The 16,097-nt window shown below is 44.3% G+C and overlaps 1 protein-coding gene across 6 annotated transcripts in view; it reads right to left on the bottom strand.

Moving 5' to 3' along the window:
* Positions 1-1,866: 1,866 nt before the first annotated feature.
* Positions 1,867-16,097, bottom strand: part of LOC137377798 (muscleblind-like protein 3) — a 333,150-nt gene continuing 318,919 nt past the window's right edge. For all 6 annotated transcript variants that reach the window (XM_068047866.1, XM_068047867.1, XM_068047863.1 and 3 more), the window contains exon 10: positions 1,867-6,963. The gene's annotated coding sequence lies outside the window, so the exon portion shown is untranslated. The remainder of the gene's footprint in view (positions 6,964-16,097) is intronic.

The following is a 16,097-nucleotide window of genomic DNA, read 5'->3' as shown; positions in this document are numbered from 1 at the left end:
ATTTGTAGCAGGGAGCAAAGACAATGGCTTAGGTCTTCCCAAAGTTTAGTTCAAGAGTTTTGTCATACAAAAGTGTGACCAGCATTTGGAATGGACTTTTCAATGGTTAGTAGGGGCAAAACATCTGGAATTAATAAAGAACTGGATCCTGTGACTGGAGGCTGGAGGAGAGTGTTGGATTTTCCTCAACAGAAGGAGCAAGAATAGGCTGATTGACCTTGCCCCCCTCAAATCTATCTTGTGCACATAGAGAACACGTCAGTGAGGGGAACTGTTTGAAAAACAAAAGTTCTCTGATGCAATAATATGCTGCAATATTTCTGTGAGGCAAACTAGTGGGGTAAAAATGAAATAATATTATTGGTTAAAGTCTCAAAGGGTGTTTGAATTTGTTCCACTGCACTGCCATCTCTGTCCTTCTAGTGTTGGGGTGGTGAGAGAGACATGCTCAAGCATCTCCATTTCACTCGATCTATTGGTTGACAGACAGGTGTTAGGTATTTTCATTACAAGCACTGTTTTAAAAATTCAACCCTACCTGTATCTGTTTCTCATCCCAGATTAAAAGGGATTTTCTTCAACCTTTACACTCTAATTGCACTATGTGGGAACAGGTCACCTAAAGTGCTGCACACTCTAGAGAGTAGGAGGTCCATTCTGAGTGGCTCTCGCCTGTGGTAACAGCCTCAAAATAGCGTTGCCAAATCTGGTTGGATGTATTCCTGGAGGTTTCATCACATGATCTCCTGCCTCTAACTGCCCTTCCCCCACTCCCGTCATTGGTTGCACAACATGTCCATCTTCACAGCGTCCCGTCTTCCTATGCCAACTGGAGAATGAATAGACTCTTTGTTACCTGATTGGCTGGTAGTCATGAATCATCCAATCAGACTTTTTTTTTATCCCTTCCCAATAATTAATGTCAAGGTGTTTGACGAAAATGAAAAGAAGGTGCCTCTGTTTTTTTTCCCCCTGGGTTTGCTTGTGGCAGTGCCCATGAGATTAATCTTTAATTCCTGGAGACTTCAGGGCAATCCTGGAGTTTCATAACCATATCTTTAAAAGGAGTTTGTTAACCTCACCACCCAGCAACCCTGACAATACAGCTAGTGCCATTTTGAAAAGGGGGCTACCACTAGTCACCTACCCAGAGGACGCATACCGAGATAAGCATCAACTGCTGCTGGAGGACTTTCAATTAGGTGAAAGACGCCTTTTGGTCTGCCCGAACCTTGCTGGTCTTCCAGCGCAAAGAGTTGTCCACGACTGAATGTTGCAGACTGGCACATTCCAAGGTCCAGGACTACGTGCTGAGGGACGCACTAAAGCTTGGGGCAGCCGCAGCAAAGGCTCAATGGTGAAAAACCACTGTGTAAGGTCCCCCCACCAAGCTGAATGGAGGGGCTGGATCCATGGGAAACCCCTCGAACTGTATCGGGAAAATTTTCGTTTGCTGTAAGATGTAAAAATGTATATGGCATAACAAATGAAATGGAAGGGTTGTGAGGCAACTCATGATTGTATTGAAGGAAACTGATCATCTTTGCACTGTTTGTATTTTTTGACTTAGTGCTGTTTGAAACTGTTTGGTAATGTATTTTTAATATATTTTTATGAATAAAATATATTTTGGAAATTTAAAAAAACCCAGAACTCAAGATCCATTTTCCTGACTCCGATTCACAGACACCGAAATGGTACAGTGTCAGTTAAAGCCATGAAGCACGTTTGGATTTGGATCTATACAGTTACGCAGCTGATTTCTTCACAGACTAGTACACTCACAAACAACAAAAAATACTTGACATTTGTTTCACTCTGATGTCTCTGGGCGTAAAATAAATTTACAGACAGCTAATCATTTTAAGCACTTTATTTTTTTAAAAGGTCAGAAATTAAACAATGGCAATATAAGTAAAATACTGAAATATGTAGCATACAGCACATCTTATCTAAAGCACATACAAGCACTACAGCGAGCTAATCTGGCAGCAATCTAGAGAGAAAAGAAATTCAAAGCTAATATCTTGCTTGTAGCAGCTGAGGGAATGAACAGCTTGAACCTCTGTGCGATATTAGGGCCTTGACGTGAAGGGAAAATGTTCCATTTGCTTCAAGTTGAGTCATTTTAATGTAATTTTTTTGCACAATTTGAGGTGTGTTGGGGGAGGGGCTGGTCTCAGAGTAAGTGCAAGGTTGAAGTCACATTCTGACCCATCTCAGCAGCCACAAACACAACCCTTCAAACAGATAAATAAATATCTGCTCCCTAGTCTGTAGACAGAGATTTCAAATCACTGGACTTTCAGATGCAAAGATCTGCCTCTTGTGCAGGACTAGCCTTAAAAGTGTCAACAAGATGCACAGTAAATGAACAAACGCACAGGTCTTGCTTACAGGTTTCCACAGCAACCCATGAGCAGGGATACTCATCCCCTCAGCTGCTAGGATACAGCAGCCATGGCAACAAAATCAGTAGGCTTCCACCGTCAGATTGCATTTGTGTACAGTATTATAGAACTTGAACCTTTAAGATCAGTGTAACATGATTGTTTTTTTTTCCTCATCTTGCAAATCCTCTGTTTCTTTGTGTGTTGATGGCTAATTTGCTTGAATATTTTTATTGTTTAGAGCGTTTCAACAGTAGGATTGTATCTGGCTGCTGAAGGCTTGATTCTAAACTCTAGAACTGAGTGTTGTTCTCATTCATTGTACAGTAAAGCTATGGCAAACTACAAAGCTTTTCTCAACAGCAAAGCGCCATCATGCTTTCAGATAAGTTTTATAGCAAAAACCGTTCGTTTCTTTTTTTTTATTCCAAAGCCTTTAGCAATGCCGACCTTATTTACCTTAACAAACTTTTCTGTATTTAACACAGTTCCTTTTTTTTATTCAAAATAAGATCTGAATATTTCTTTCATTAACTATGTACATAAGTGCAAAAAAAAAGATGTGTCACACACAATCATACACTAACAGGTCAAATCAGTTAAACTGCAGCATTCTCAGATTTTTCAGAGTTTTTTTTACAACACTGTACCACGCTTTCAACTCATTATAAAACCTGGTTCTAAATCCATGTGTTGTAAACCTCTTTGACTGAGAAAGGGACGTACAGACACAGATTCAGGTCTCACGTACATTTTGGGTGGAACTTTGGGTATTCAAAATAGTCAAAGGATATCATTTCTCTTTGCCTGAGTGTGTCTAACTGTACCTTTTTAAAGTTCATGCCGATGTACATTTTTTAAAAATTACAAGTGAAAATTCACAAATAATTTATACAAAGGTAGCCATGTTGTAGTTTTGTTGCCATAGCAACAACTCAATATCATAATTAGTTAACAATGAATCTATCATTGTAAGAGTTACATACAAAGTTAATTTTGTTCTAAAATGTAAACTACACAAAACTAGGTATGTATTGTATTAAACTTTTACCATATCCCAGTGAAGGTTAGCATTAAAATAAATGACTTTTAATGAATTAATAAATGGTTTCAAATACAAATGTTTAAACCAAACTTTTATTAACACTCCCTCAGATTTAAATCGTTAGTTCCTAATTGACTGTAATTAAACTAAGCAATCAACGTGAAAAAGTAGAGAAATTACAGCGATCAGTGTTAGAAAATGAAAAATTTAGACTTGAATCTTATCACTGACAGTATATCGTGTGCTGTGATATACTGATATTTAGATTAGCCTATCGGCTCAAACGTCTATAGATTATATCGTTTTAAACCATTATAGCATCTAAGGCCCTTTACAGGCACACAGTTAAATCAAGTCAATATCTCACTGATCCTTCTCCGAGGAATGGAACATTTTTCTCCAAAGCTTTTTCGTTCTCAGCGTACAGTACTGTGAAACACACAAGGGTGAAGAAATAAAACCAAAAAGTGCTGGAAATACTCAGCAGGTCTGGCAGCATCTGTGGAGAGAGAAGCAGGTCACATAACGCTTCAGGTCAGTGACCTTTCATCAGAACCAGGTCACTGATCTGAAACGTTAACTCTGCTTCTCTCTTCACAGATGCTGCCAGACCTGCTGAGTATTTCCAGTACCTTTTGGTTTTATTTCAGATTTCCAGCATCTGCAGTATTTTGCTTTTATATAAGGGTGAAGAAATGTAATACTAAATAATCCTAACTAAAAAGCCCGCAAACTACATTAACTCAAATTCCCATGTAAATGGAACATGTGGCTGGTAACAATGACTTTGCCATTAGCACTAGTGTGCTTGATTACTATCGTTCTCCTAGCTTTGTGTTGCACTTTTGCTGCGATGGAAACTGAAGGTTAATAATTTTGTCCAGCCCGACTAGAAAAATCCCTGTTTCTGTCCTCTACCCTCTTCATTCCACTTTCCCCTCAGTGTGACCCGTTTTATCCAAGATTCAGGATTTCTTGCATATCATTTGCATAAGGCTGAGAAAACTAAACAAAAGAAAAATAGAACTGTGGATGATGTAAAAGGAGATGTTGGGTGATGAGGTGGTGTGAGATGAAGCAGACTGCTGAAAACTCGTGCAGGAGGGGCACCAGGTTCCAACCATCCCGCTATGTGATCGCGACATACAAAGAAATGGAGTCTGTGATGCAGAAAAATCTTATTTAGAGTCACTTTCAGTCAACGTGACTATTATGAAGAATGCACACGAGCTAATGACGTTTATAGTCTGACGACTTCCATTTTTCAATTAAACAAATCATTGGATTAATTCATTGCACATTTCGTATTGATTTCTCTTAGTGCGGCTTCACAAATGGCGTTTTTTGCCTGTTTTTAATTGCATTTGGCGAAACTAGTGCTTTGAGCTTTCGTTGCTTTTAACCCTTTTTAACCATTTCTCTTTAACCTGCCAGCGATGCTGAAGCATCTGAGGCATCTCATTAAACTACCCTAAACATCCTCCATGTCTTTTTATCAGCAGGAGCCTCTGACCTTTCTTGAAATGGGAAGTTATTTTAAATTCCAGGTTTACATTCTACACACCCGACATGTTGGCTGGGGAATGGTGGTGTGAGTGACTTGGGAGGCTAAAAGTGTGATGGTTTTAAGTACTGAGCCAGTTCAAAGGATTGTTCCATTGAAGCTAATGGACTTGTTCCAGTTGCATACCTCTTAATGTTCAGAGACAACACCTCCCTCCTCCCTGTATTAACGATACACTAGTCACACTGCTAGTGTACATTCGCAGTGATGCTCTACAGCTAATGTCAAGTGTAGCTCCGAAATGGATTTTGAATATGCACGGCATTTAATGGCATCGTCCTGAATACTGCCCAGTGTAACAGACCGAAACCAAACTAAACCAGATCCTCACACCACAAGCAGGGCTCCGACCGGAGGGAACAGCAGCTGCCTCAGTGTGACCATTAACCGACTCTTTAACTGGAGGAGATTAGTTGGGGTGCAGCTGCTCCTTTTGTTTCCAGACTCCGACGTGTATTAACGTGGACCTTTTCAAACAGCTCTCCGACTCACAGCTCAGCCAATTTAAAGGAAAGAATATTGAGAATGCCTCCACTTGCTTTACTGAGATGCTGATCTGTAATCTGAAGCTATTCCTAGCTGATGCCACCAAAAGCAGTGCAGGAGCCCACTAACAGGCTGTGGTGTGACACAGGTCTCCGATAGGGTCTACGTCGTACCTTGACAGCAATGCACAGAGGTGAGTGACAGCATGAAGCATTTGTTTTAGCTTCAATGAACCAGGGCCCTTTTAACACCCTCAATACACCACATTCATTCAAGTTAGTGACGCTCACCTGGCTTTCTCTGAGGCACTGGAACACAGTGTGAAGGAAGTGGTTCTGACCAGCAATAGAAATGAGAGAACACACAAACACGTGCAAGGCTATTCCCCAATAGACAAGCCTATTTCATCACAGCAGTTCCGAAAGAAAAACAGGACGAAAATATTTGCAGTAGAAAGCTTGCCATTAACAAAAAGGTCAGTCTTCTCTCTCCTGTAAACTGTTACCTGGTCCTTAGATACAATTGGTCAGTAAGTTGCCAATGAGCTAGATTCACTCCAGCACATATCTGTCACTTATATAAGTTGCATATGTCTACACAGATAGTGATGCTTATATAGTCTTTTTGAGTAAGATCTGAAATTTTCTAGATGAAGTGTTTATATAGTTGTGTACTGCACGGCCCACTCAGAGGTTCTTGATCATTACCAGCTAATATTACAGGTTTAGGTGTGTGTTTTGAAGCATGCATCAATATTTACACGGAAAATATTGCTATACAAAACATGTCTGTTAAATCTGGATATATTCTAAGTTTATAAAATGTGATGTTACATAGACAAGGCATAATTGGAAATCGGATACACAGTAAGGACTGGAGATCAGTGTCACTCTCTATTTCAATTGTTTTTGTCCTGTTTCTCATTAACATTCACTTTTTTGTTTGTAATAAGGACTAAATGCGAAACATGGTGATCAAATAGGAGGCTATTGGGGAACCTGTTCCACGAAAGACATTTCCTTAAAAACAAAACTATTTTTTTTTATTCCGATGTAAACTTAACATTCAGTTAAGATAACACTCTTACATAAAAATCGAGACGGATAAACAATTTCTATTGATAATATACATTAAACCAACAGTCTTCATACGTTGAAAATGCTTATCACTATTACCATGAATTGATTATAAATGTATTACAGCAATGAGATATAAGTAGTATATCTCATTTAATTACTACACATAAGTAGTGTCTAACAGGAGTATGTAAATTTACTTGACTTTTTATAGTGCTTTTTGTTTTTCTTCTTGACATTCCCATCATTTTGGTTTTGGTTAGCATGTAGGCTGTGATAGGCTTACAGTGGAGGTGGTAGCATGGGGATGATGGGAGTATGTACACAAAGGCCATGTGCAGCTCCCCAAGGAGATGTCCTGGTTCTCCACCAGTGTGCTGTTCATTATTTCAACATGATGTCCTACAGAGCAAGAAGACAGAAGTTAGAGCACACAGAACAGGCATCTGTACTCCCTGTTAACATGTTATCTGTTGTAATGTTCTCATTCAGCCCTCTCTGCCAAAGGTTAAGACTCAAATCTGATGCCTCACACTATAATTACAAAACCTTAAGGCTTAATAAGGTGATGTCATCAGCAAGTCACAAATAACTTACCATTTATCGCACTGCAGCAACAAATGCCTCCATAATTCAGTCATTAACATGACAGCTGAACTGTGTACAACCTATCACTGCAGAGAGCTAAAGGCAGCAGCTAAATCATTGAATTTTAGTAACTGTGGCAGATTCAATCAGCTGAATGGCCTCCTTCTGTGCCATACCATTCTATGATCCTACATGATAACGGCTGTATATAGAGTAATTTCATAATACAGCAAGTTAACTTAGGGTAGCAAGGTCATTTGAGACCTCAGGGGGTGGTTGTCCCTGCTTTTTTGCGAGTCGCCCCAAACTCAGGTAAGGGTTCCATGCTCAGGGTTCCAAGACATAGCCAACAATGGAGCCAGTGAATTTTCAGCCGTGATGGCAGAAGAGCTAGAACCTCAAGGGAAAATGGCTGCTTACAGGCAGAGGATCCTTTGGGAAGAGGACTTGTGTTTCCTTTAATGAACACGTGAGGAAGGCAATAGGAAACCACCTCACACATTGTTCCCTCGTCATGTTGCTCATTTCTCATGGAAGTTAAAAAAAAATGGGAGGCTCTTGGGAGCAATTGAAGAGGAAAGCGCAGGACCATGAGGCAAGATGAAATGAGTGGAGGATCTTACCTTGGGCAGATCAGCACCACTATAATAATTTAACTACATTTAACTATCTGCATATAGGGTAACTACATGATATTGCCTGTATATGGGATGAGTACATGATACATCCTTTATAACAACTTGCATTTATACAGCAACTTTAATATAGCCAAACATCCCAAGGCCCTTTATAGGAGCAACTATCAAACAAAATGTTACTGTGACCCATATAAGGAGCTATTAGGACTGGAGACCAAAAGCTTGGCCAAAGTGTTACGTTTTAAGGAGTGTCTTAAAGAAGGATGGAGAGGTAGAGAGACAGAGAGTTTTATGTTTTTTTAATTCATTCATGGGATGTGGGCATCACTGGCTATGCCAACATTTATTGCCCATCCCTAATTGCCCTTAAGGTAGTGGTGAGCTGCCTTCTTGAACTGCTGCAGTCCATGTGAGGTAAGTACACCCACAGTCCTGTTAGGAAGGGAGTTCCAGGATTTTGACCCAGTGACAGTGAAGGAACGGCGATATAGTTCCAAGTCAGGATGGTGTGTGACTTGGAGGGGAACTTGCAGGTGGTGTTGTTCCCATGCATCTGCTGCTCTTGTCCTTCGAGGTGGTAGAGGTCCCGGGTTTGGAAGGTGCTGTCCAAAGAGCCTTGGTGAGTTGCTGCAGTGCATCTTGTAGATGGTACACACTGCTGCCACTATGTGTCAGTGGTGACGGGAGTAAATGTTTGTGGATGGGGTGCCAATCAAGTGGGCTGCTTTGTTCTGGATGGTGTCGAACTTCTTGTGTTGTTGGAGCTGCACCCATCCAGGCAAGTGGAGAGTATTCCATCACACTCCTGACTTGTGCCTTGTAGATGGTGGACAGGCTTTGGGGAGTCAGGAAGTGAGTTACTCGCTGCAGGATTCCTAGCCTCTGACCTGCTCTTGTAGCCACGGTATTTATATGGCCACTCCTGTTCAGTTTCTGGTCAATGGTAGTCCCTAGGATGTTGATAGTGGGGGATTCAGCGATGGTAATGCCATTGAATGGCAAGGGGAGATGGTTAGATTCTCTCTTGTTGGAGATGGTCATTGCCTGGCACCTGTGTGGCGCAAATGTTACTTGCCACTTATCAGCCCAAGCGTGGATATTGTCCAGGGCTTGCTGCATTGCTACTCGGACTGCTTCAGTATTTGAGGAGTCGTGAATGGTGCTGAACATTGTGCAATCATCAGCGAACATCCCCACTTCTGACCTTATGATTGAAGGAAGGTCATTGATGAAGCAGCTGAAAATGGTTGGGCCTAGAGGAACTCCTGCAGTGATGTCCTGGAGCTCAGATGATTGACCTCCAACAACCACAGCCATCTTCCTTTATGCTAGGTATGACTCCAGCCAGCGGAGAGTTTTCCCCCTGATTCCCATTGACTCCAGTTTTGCGAGGTCTCCTTGATGCCATACTCGGTCAAATGCTGCCTTGATGTCAAGGGCAGTCACTCTCACCTCACCTCTTGAGTTCAGCTCTTTTGTCCATGTCTGAACCAAGGCTGTAATGAGGTGAGGAGCTGAGTGGCTCTGGCGGAACCCAAACTGAGCATCACTGAGCAGGTTATTGCTAAGCAAGTGCCGCTTGATGGCACTGTTGATGACACCTTCCATCACTTTACTGATGATTGAGAGTAGACTGATGAGCTGGTAATTGGCCGGGTTGGACTTGTCTTGCTTTTTGTGTACAGGACATACCTGGGCAATTTTCCACATTGCAGGGTAGATGCCAGTGCTGTAGCTATACTGGAACAGCTTGGCTAGGGGTGTGGCAAGTTCTGGAGCACAAGTCTTCAGTACTATTGCCGGAATATTGTCAGGGCCCATAGCCTTTGCAGTATCCAGTGCCTTCAGTCGTTTCTTGATATCACGCGGAGTGAATTGAATTGGCTGAAGTCTGGCATCTGTGATGCTGGCGACTTCAGGAGGAGGCCAAGATGGATCATCAACTCGGCAATTCTGGCTGAAGATTGTTGCAAATGCTTCAACTTTATCTTTCGCACTGATGTGCTGGGCTCCCCCATCATTGAGGATGGGGATATTTGTGGAGCCACCTCCTCCAGTTCGTTGTTGAATTGTCCACCACCATTCACGACTGGAGGTGGCAGGACTGCAGAGCTTAGATCTGATCCGTTGGTTATGGGATCGCTTATCTCTGTCTATTGCATGCTGCTTATGCAGTTTGGCATGCAAGTAATCCTGGGTTGTAGTTTCATCAGCTTGACACCTCATTTTGAGGTATGCCTGGTGCTGCTCCTGGCGTGCCCTCCTGCACTCTTCACTGAACCAGGGTTGGTCTCCTGGCTTGATGGTAATGGTAGAATGGGGGATATGCCAGGTCATGAGGTTACAGATTGTGGTTGAGTACAATTCTGCTGTTGCTGATGGCCCACAGCGCCTAATGGATGCCCAGTTTTGCATTGCTAGATCTGTTCGAAATCTATCCCATTTAGCACGGTGATCATGCCACACAACACGATGGAGGGTATCCTCAATGTGAAGGCGGGACTTCGTCTCCACAGGGACTGTGTGGTGGTCACTCCTACCAATACTGTCATGGACAGAGGCATCTGCGGCAGACAGACTGGTGAGGACAAGGTCAAGTATGTTTTTCCCTCGTGTTTGTTCCCCCACCACCTGCCGCAGACCCAGTCTAGCAGCTATGTCCTTTAGTACTCTGCCAGCTCGGTCAGTAGTGGTGCTACCAAGCCACTCTTGGTGATGGTCTTTGAAGTCCCCCACCCAGAGTACATTTTGTGCCCTTGCCACCCTCAGTGCTTCCTCCAAGTGGTGTTCAACATGGAGGAGTACTGAGTCATCAGCTGAGGGAGGGCGGTATGTGGTGATCAGTAGGCGTTTATCTTGCCCATGTTTGACCTGATGCCATGAGACTTCATGGGGTCCGGAGTCGATGTTGAGGACTCCCAGGGAAACACCCTCCCTACTGTAGACCACTGTCCCACCACCTCTGCTGGGTCTGTCCTGCCGGTGGGACAGGACATACCCAGGGATAGTGATTGCAGTAATATAAAAACAAAATACTGCGGATGCTGGAAATCTGAAATAAAAACAAGAAATGCTGGAACCACTCAGCAGGTCTGACAGCATCTGTGGAAAGAGAAGCAGAGTTAACGTTTCGGGTCAGTGACCCCTCATCGGAAGGGATTTGCAGTGATTGCAGTATCTGGGACATTATCTGTGAGGTACGATTCCGTGAGTATGACTATGTCAGGTTGTTGCTTGACTAGTCTGTGGGACAGCTCTCCCAACTTTGGCACAAGACCCCAGATGCTAGTAAAGAGGATTTTGCAGGGTCGACAGGGCTGGGTTTGCCGTTGTCGTTTCCGGTACCTAGGTCGATGGGTCTGGTTTCATTCCTTTTTATTGACTTCGTAGCGGTTAGGTACAATTTAGGTACAAATGGCTTACTAGGCCATTTCAGAGGGCATGTAAGAGTTAACCACATTGCTGTGGGTCTGGAGTCACATGTCGGCCAGACCAGGTAAGGACAGCAGATTTCTTTCTCTAAAGGACATTAGTGAACCAGATGGGTTTTTACAACAATCGACAATGGTTTCATGGCCATCATTAGACTAGCTTTTAATTCCAGATTTATTAATTAAATTCAAATTCCATCTTCTGCTGTGGGGGATTCAAACCCATGTCTCCAGATCAATACCCTGGGTCTCTGGATTACTAGTCTAGTGATAATACCACTACAACACCGCCTACCCTGTGGTGAATTCCATAGTTTAGGAGTTAGGAAGCTGAAGGCACGGCCATCAATATTACAGTGATAAAAACTGTGGATGCACAAAAGGCCAGGAATGGAGGAGTGCAGATATCTTGGAGGTTTGTTAGGCTGGAGCAGATTACAGAGACAGCATGGGACGAGGGCACATAGGGGTTAAAAACAAGGATTATGAATATGGAATAATTACATGATCAACCCTGTACATGGAATAACTACAGCTTGCATCTATAGTTACCACACAATGCCATTTGTATATGGGATAAGGACATTATATAGCCTGTATGTAAAAGGAGGAAAGACGTGCATTTCTATAGTGCCTTTCAGAACATCAGGATGTCTCAAAGCACTTTACTGCCAATGAAGCACTTTTGAAGTGCAATCATTGTTGTAATGTAGGAAACACAGCAGCCAATTTGTGCACAGGACAGTCCCACAAAGAGCAATAAGACAATGGTCAGATAATCTACTTTTCAGTTCTGTTGGTTGAGGGATAAATATTAGCCAGGAAACCAGAGAGCACACCCCATCTCATCTTTGAAATAGTGCTATAGGATATTTTACATCCACCTGAGAGGGCAGACAGGGCCTTGGTTCAATTTTTCATCTATAAGCCAGCACCTCTGACAGTGCAGCACTCCCTCTGCATTGGAGTGACAGCCTGGATTTTGTGCTCAAGTCTGTGAAGTGGGAGTTGAACCGACAGCCTTCTTGACTCAGAGGCACTGCTCAGTAACTGCATGATATCAACTGTATGTGGGGTAACCACATGACAACAACAGAACAACTTTCATTTAGACAGCAACTTCCACCTGGAAGAATATCCCAAGGCTCTTCACCAGAGTGATTATCAGACAAAGCTTGACACCGAGCCACATCAGGAGATATTAGGGCGGGTGACCTTGGCTTGGTCAGAGGTAAATATGAAGGAATGTCTTCAAGGAGGAAAGAGAGGTGGAAAGGTTTAAGGAGGTAATTCCACAGTTTAGGGCTTCAGCAGCTGAAGGCACGGTGACAAATGAAGTGATTCAAATCAGGGATACACAAGAGACCAGAATTGAAGGACCATAGATATCTCGAATGATTATAGGGCTGGAGGAGATTACAGAGATAGTGGGGGGGGGGGGGGGGGGGGGTGGGGGCGGTCGATGTCATGGAGAGATTTGAAAATTAGGCTGAGAATTTTCAAATCAAGTGAATGTAAGAGGTATGATCAGTAAGTTCGCAGATGACGAAAATTGGTGGTGTTGTAAATAGTGAGGAGGAAAGCCTTAGATTTAATCCTGAGAAGTGTGAGGTGATGCATTTTGGGAGAACTAACAAGGCAAGGGAATATACATTGGATGGTAGGACCCTAGGAAGTACAGAGGATCAGAGGGACCTCATCCATAGATCACTAAAGACAGCAGCACAGGTAGATAAGGTGGTTAGGAAGGCATATGGGATACTTGCCTTTATTAGTCGAGGCATAGAATATAAGAGGAGGGAGGTTATGATGGAGCTGTATAAAATGCTAGTTAGGCCACAGCTGGTGTACTGTGTACAGTTCTGGTCGTCACACCATAGGAAGGATGTGATTGCACTGGAGAGGGTGCAGAGGAGATTCACCAGAATGCTGCCTGGGCTGGAGCATTTCAGCTATGAAGAGAGGCTGGATAGCTTGGGTTGTTTTCCTTGGAGCAAAGAAGGCTGAGGGAGGGACATGATTGAGGTATACAAAATTATGAGGGGCATTGATAGGATAGATAGGAAGAAACTTTTTCCCTTAGCAGAGGGGTCAATAACTAGGGTGCATAGATTTAAGGTAAGGGGCAGGAGGTTTAGAGGGGATTTCAGGAAAAAAAATTTCACCCAGAGGGTGGTTGGAATCTGGAATGCACTGCCTGAAGAGGTGGTAGAGGCAGGAACAGTCACAGCATTTAAGAAGTATTTAGATGAGCACTTGAAACACCATAGCATACAAGGCTACGGGCCGAGTGCTAGAAAATGGGATTAGAATAGATAGGTGCTTGATGGCCAGCACGGATACAATGGGCTGAAGGGCCTGTTTCTGTGCTGTATAACTCTATGACTCTATAAGGCACTGCTCAACCGGGAGCCTGCACAGGGGTGATGGACGATCATCATCAGCGATCTGAGGCTTTTACCTGCTGGGAGACTAACTTTGTTCATCATTGTGTCTGCAGGAAAAGACCGTCCACAATAGGAAGGAGCATGACCAGACCGACGGTGCAGTGCCTTATCTCCATGGCCTCACCCTGACGGAGGAGGAGGCCATGGAACTGGCAGGGCAACGAAGTGTTTACTCCATAGCTGATGGTAAGGCAGGGGTGCCCACATAAGAGAGTGAGTGAACATCTCCGAGGACACAAGGATGTAACTGATGCCAAAGAGCCATGCTGTGTATGGGATCACCACTGCATCAATGGAGCTGCACAGTTGGGGTAGTTGGAATGTTACGATGGGCAGACCCTAATCCTTCAATGTCTATGATGCAGGTCAAAATGAACAAAAAGAAAGAGGAGCTGAAGAGGCTGGGGGAAAGTTGGCCACCTCTGAGGAGGAGGAGGGAGCCTCAGAGGATCCACCGTCACATCATTCCCCTGCACCCTCCACCAGTATAGACACTCTCACACCAGTGGGTAGTCACATGCGTTTAGTTTGGGCACACACCTGGTGAGCACAACACAGACGCACCCGGGCAGCTGAAGGAGGCTGTGACAGCCCAGGCCACTGGCAGTCGGAGAATTGAGCAAGATCAGGCCCATACTGAGACCCAGGCTGATAACGTGCCAGCAACACGGGAAATGCTGCAGCTGTAGTGAGAGGTAAGGCAACATCTGGCAGAGATGCCTGAGGATATACATACGCAAGTGTGGATGATGGAGCAGTCCATCCAGGCCTTGGGTGCTGCACTGTCTCTGACGGATGTGCACCTGGCTTCCTCCATTGAGAAACTGGCGACTCATGGAGAGCCACATCCAGCAGACCAATCAGTGGCTGCCAGAGATTGTCCATGAGCTCTATACAGCAGTGACAAGACAAGTGGGAGACAAGGCACCTGGAGTTTCCACCAAATCCGTGTCCCTCGCAGGGAGATCCAAGTGTGCCTTATAAAGGGGGAGGAGCGGCTGCCTCCTGCATGTGGGGGCTCCTCTTGGTGTTCCTGGTGTGTATAGTAGCTTCAAAGCCTGTCTGCCAGTGAGGCCAGTGCCTCCATCATCCCCAACAGAGGTTGTCCCTATACCTTTGCAGGAGGCCCTCAGTGTGCCAGAAACCTCCAGGTCTCAGGCAGCCAGAGGACAGCCACCCAAGGTCAACCCAAGCCAGAGGACATTAAGGTCGGCAGCCAGCTTCCACCTGGGAGCACCACATCAGGGCATCCAGCAAAGATGTAAAAAGAGCATCTAGAGGATCATGGGTGATGATGCTGTAGAAATGGGTAGTCGTGTATTAGTTGTGACGCGGAATAAAATAATAACGTTCATTCACCACGGGTCTCCTTTCTGTTGTTGATGCCCTTTGGGAATTTGAACCCTTTCCACCCAAGGTAGAAGGTAGCAGTGAGGGACCAAGCCCCGAGCGCCCAATGCTTCAGCCTTGCCACTGTGCAAAGTGCATTTGGATGTTGCAGTGCAGAGGAAGGAGGCAATGACAGGGCTGCTTAAAGCTAATGCTTTATTGTTGCAGTTCCACAAAGTGGTAAGGCCTTCTGTTCGCATACCTCGTGGTGCCTTTCCACTGTGCCTGGAGTCCTTCATCGAGCACTACCTGGGCAGCATCCCTCTCCGCATCCTCAACATCGGTGGAGGCATCACACTCCACGATATCCTCACTAGTCAAAGCCTCACCCTCTGCAGTGCCAGGCCGTGCAGTGAACAGCAGACCACCACAATATGAGACCCTCACCAGGCATCAAGGCACCTAAATCTCATCTTCAGGAGACCAATGGCCTGCTTGATGGTCGCTCAGGTTGTGCCGTGGCAAGTGTTATATTTCTTCACTGCATCTGTGCATGGGTTCCTCACAGGCATCTGTAGCCATGTTCTCAGTGGATAGCCCTAGTCTCCAAGGATTCATCCCTGAAGGTGCGCGGAGGCACTGAAAAGTTTTGAGACTGTCCTAGTATGTAGGCATCATGGCTGCTTCCTGGGAATCCTGCACAAATCTGTAAGATTCGTTTGCAGTGGTCGCAGACGAGTTGTACATAAATGAGTCATAGAGTCATTTATGACATAGAAGGAGACCATTCGGTCCATCAAGATCATGCCAGCTCTCCACAGAGCAAGCCAGTCAGTCCCACTCCCCCGCTGGATCCCCGTCGCCCTGCAAGTTTATTTCCTTCAAGTGGCCATCCAATTTCCTTTTGAAATCAGTGATTGTCTCCACTTCCACCATCCTCGTGGGCAGTGAGTTCCAGGTCATTACCACTCATTGCATCTCTTGCCCAAAACCTTCAATCTGCGTCGATGAGTCCTTGTACCATTTTTTAAAATGGGAACAGCTTTTCCTTGTCTAACTTATCTAAGCCTGTCATAATCTTGTACACTTATTTAATCCTCCCT

This window comes from Heterodontus francisci, chromosome 15 (genome assembly GCF_036365525.1).
Source record: "Heterodontus francisci isolate sHetFra1 chromosome 15, sHetFra1.hap1, whole genome shotgun sequence".
Taxonomy (NCBI): Eukaryota; Metazoa; Chordata; class Chondrichthyes; order Heterodontiformes; family Heterodontidae; genus Heterodontus; species Heterodontus francisci.
This window is presented reverse-complemented; position numbering and strand designations above follow the sequence as displayed.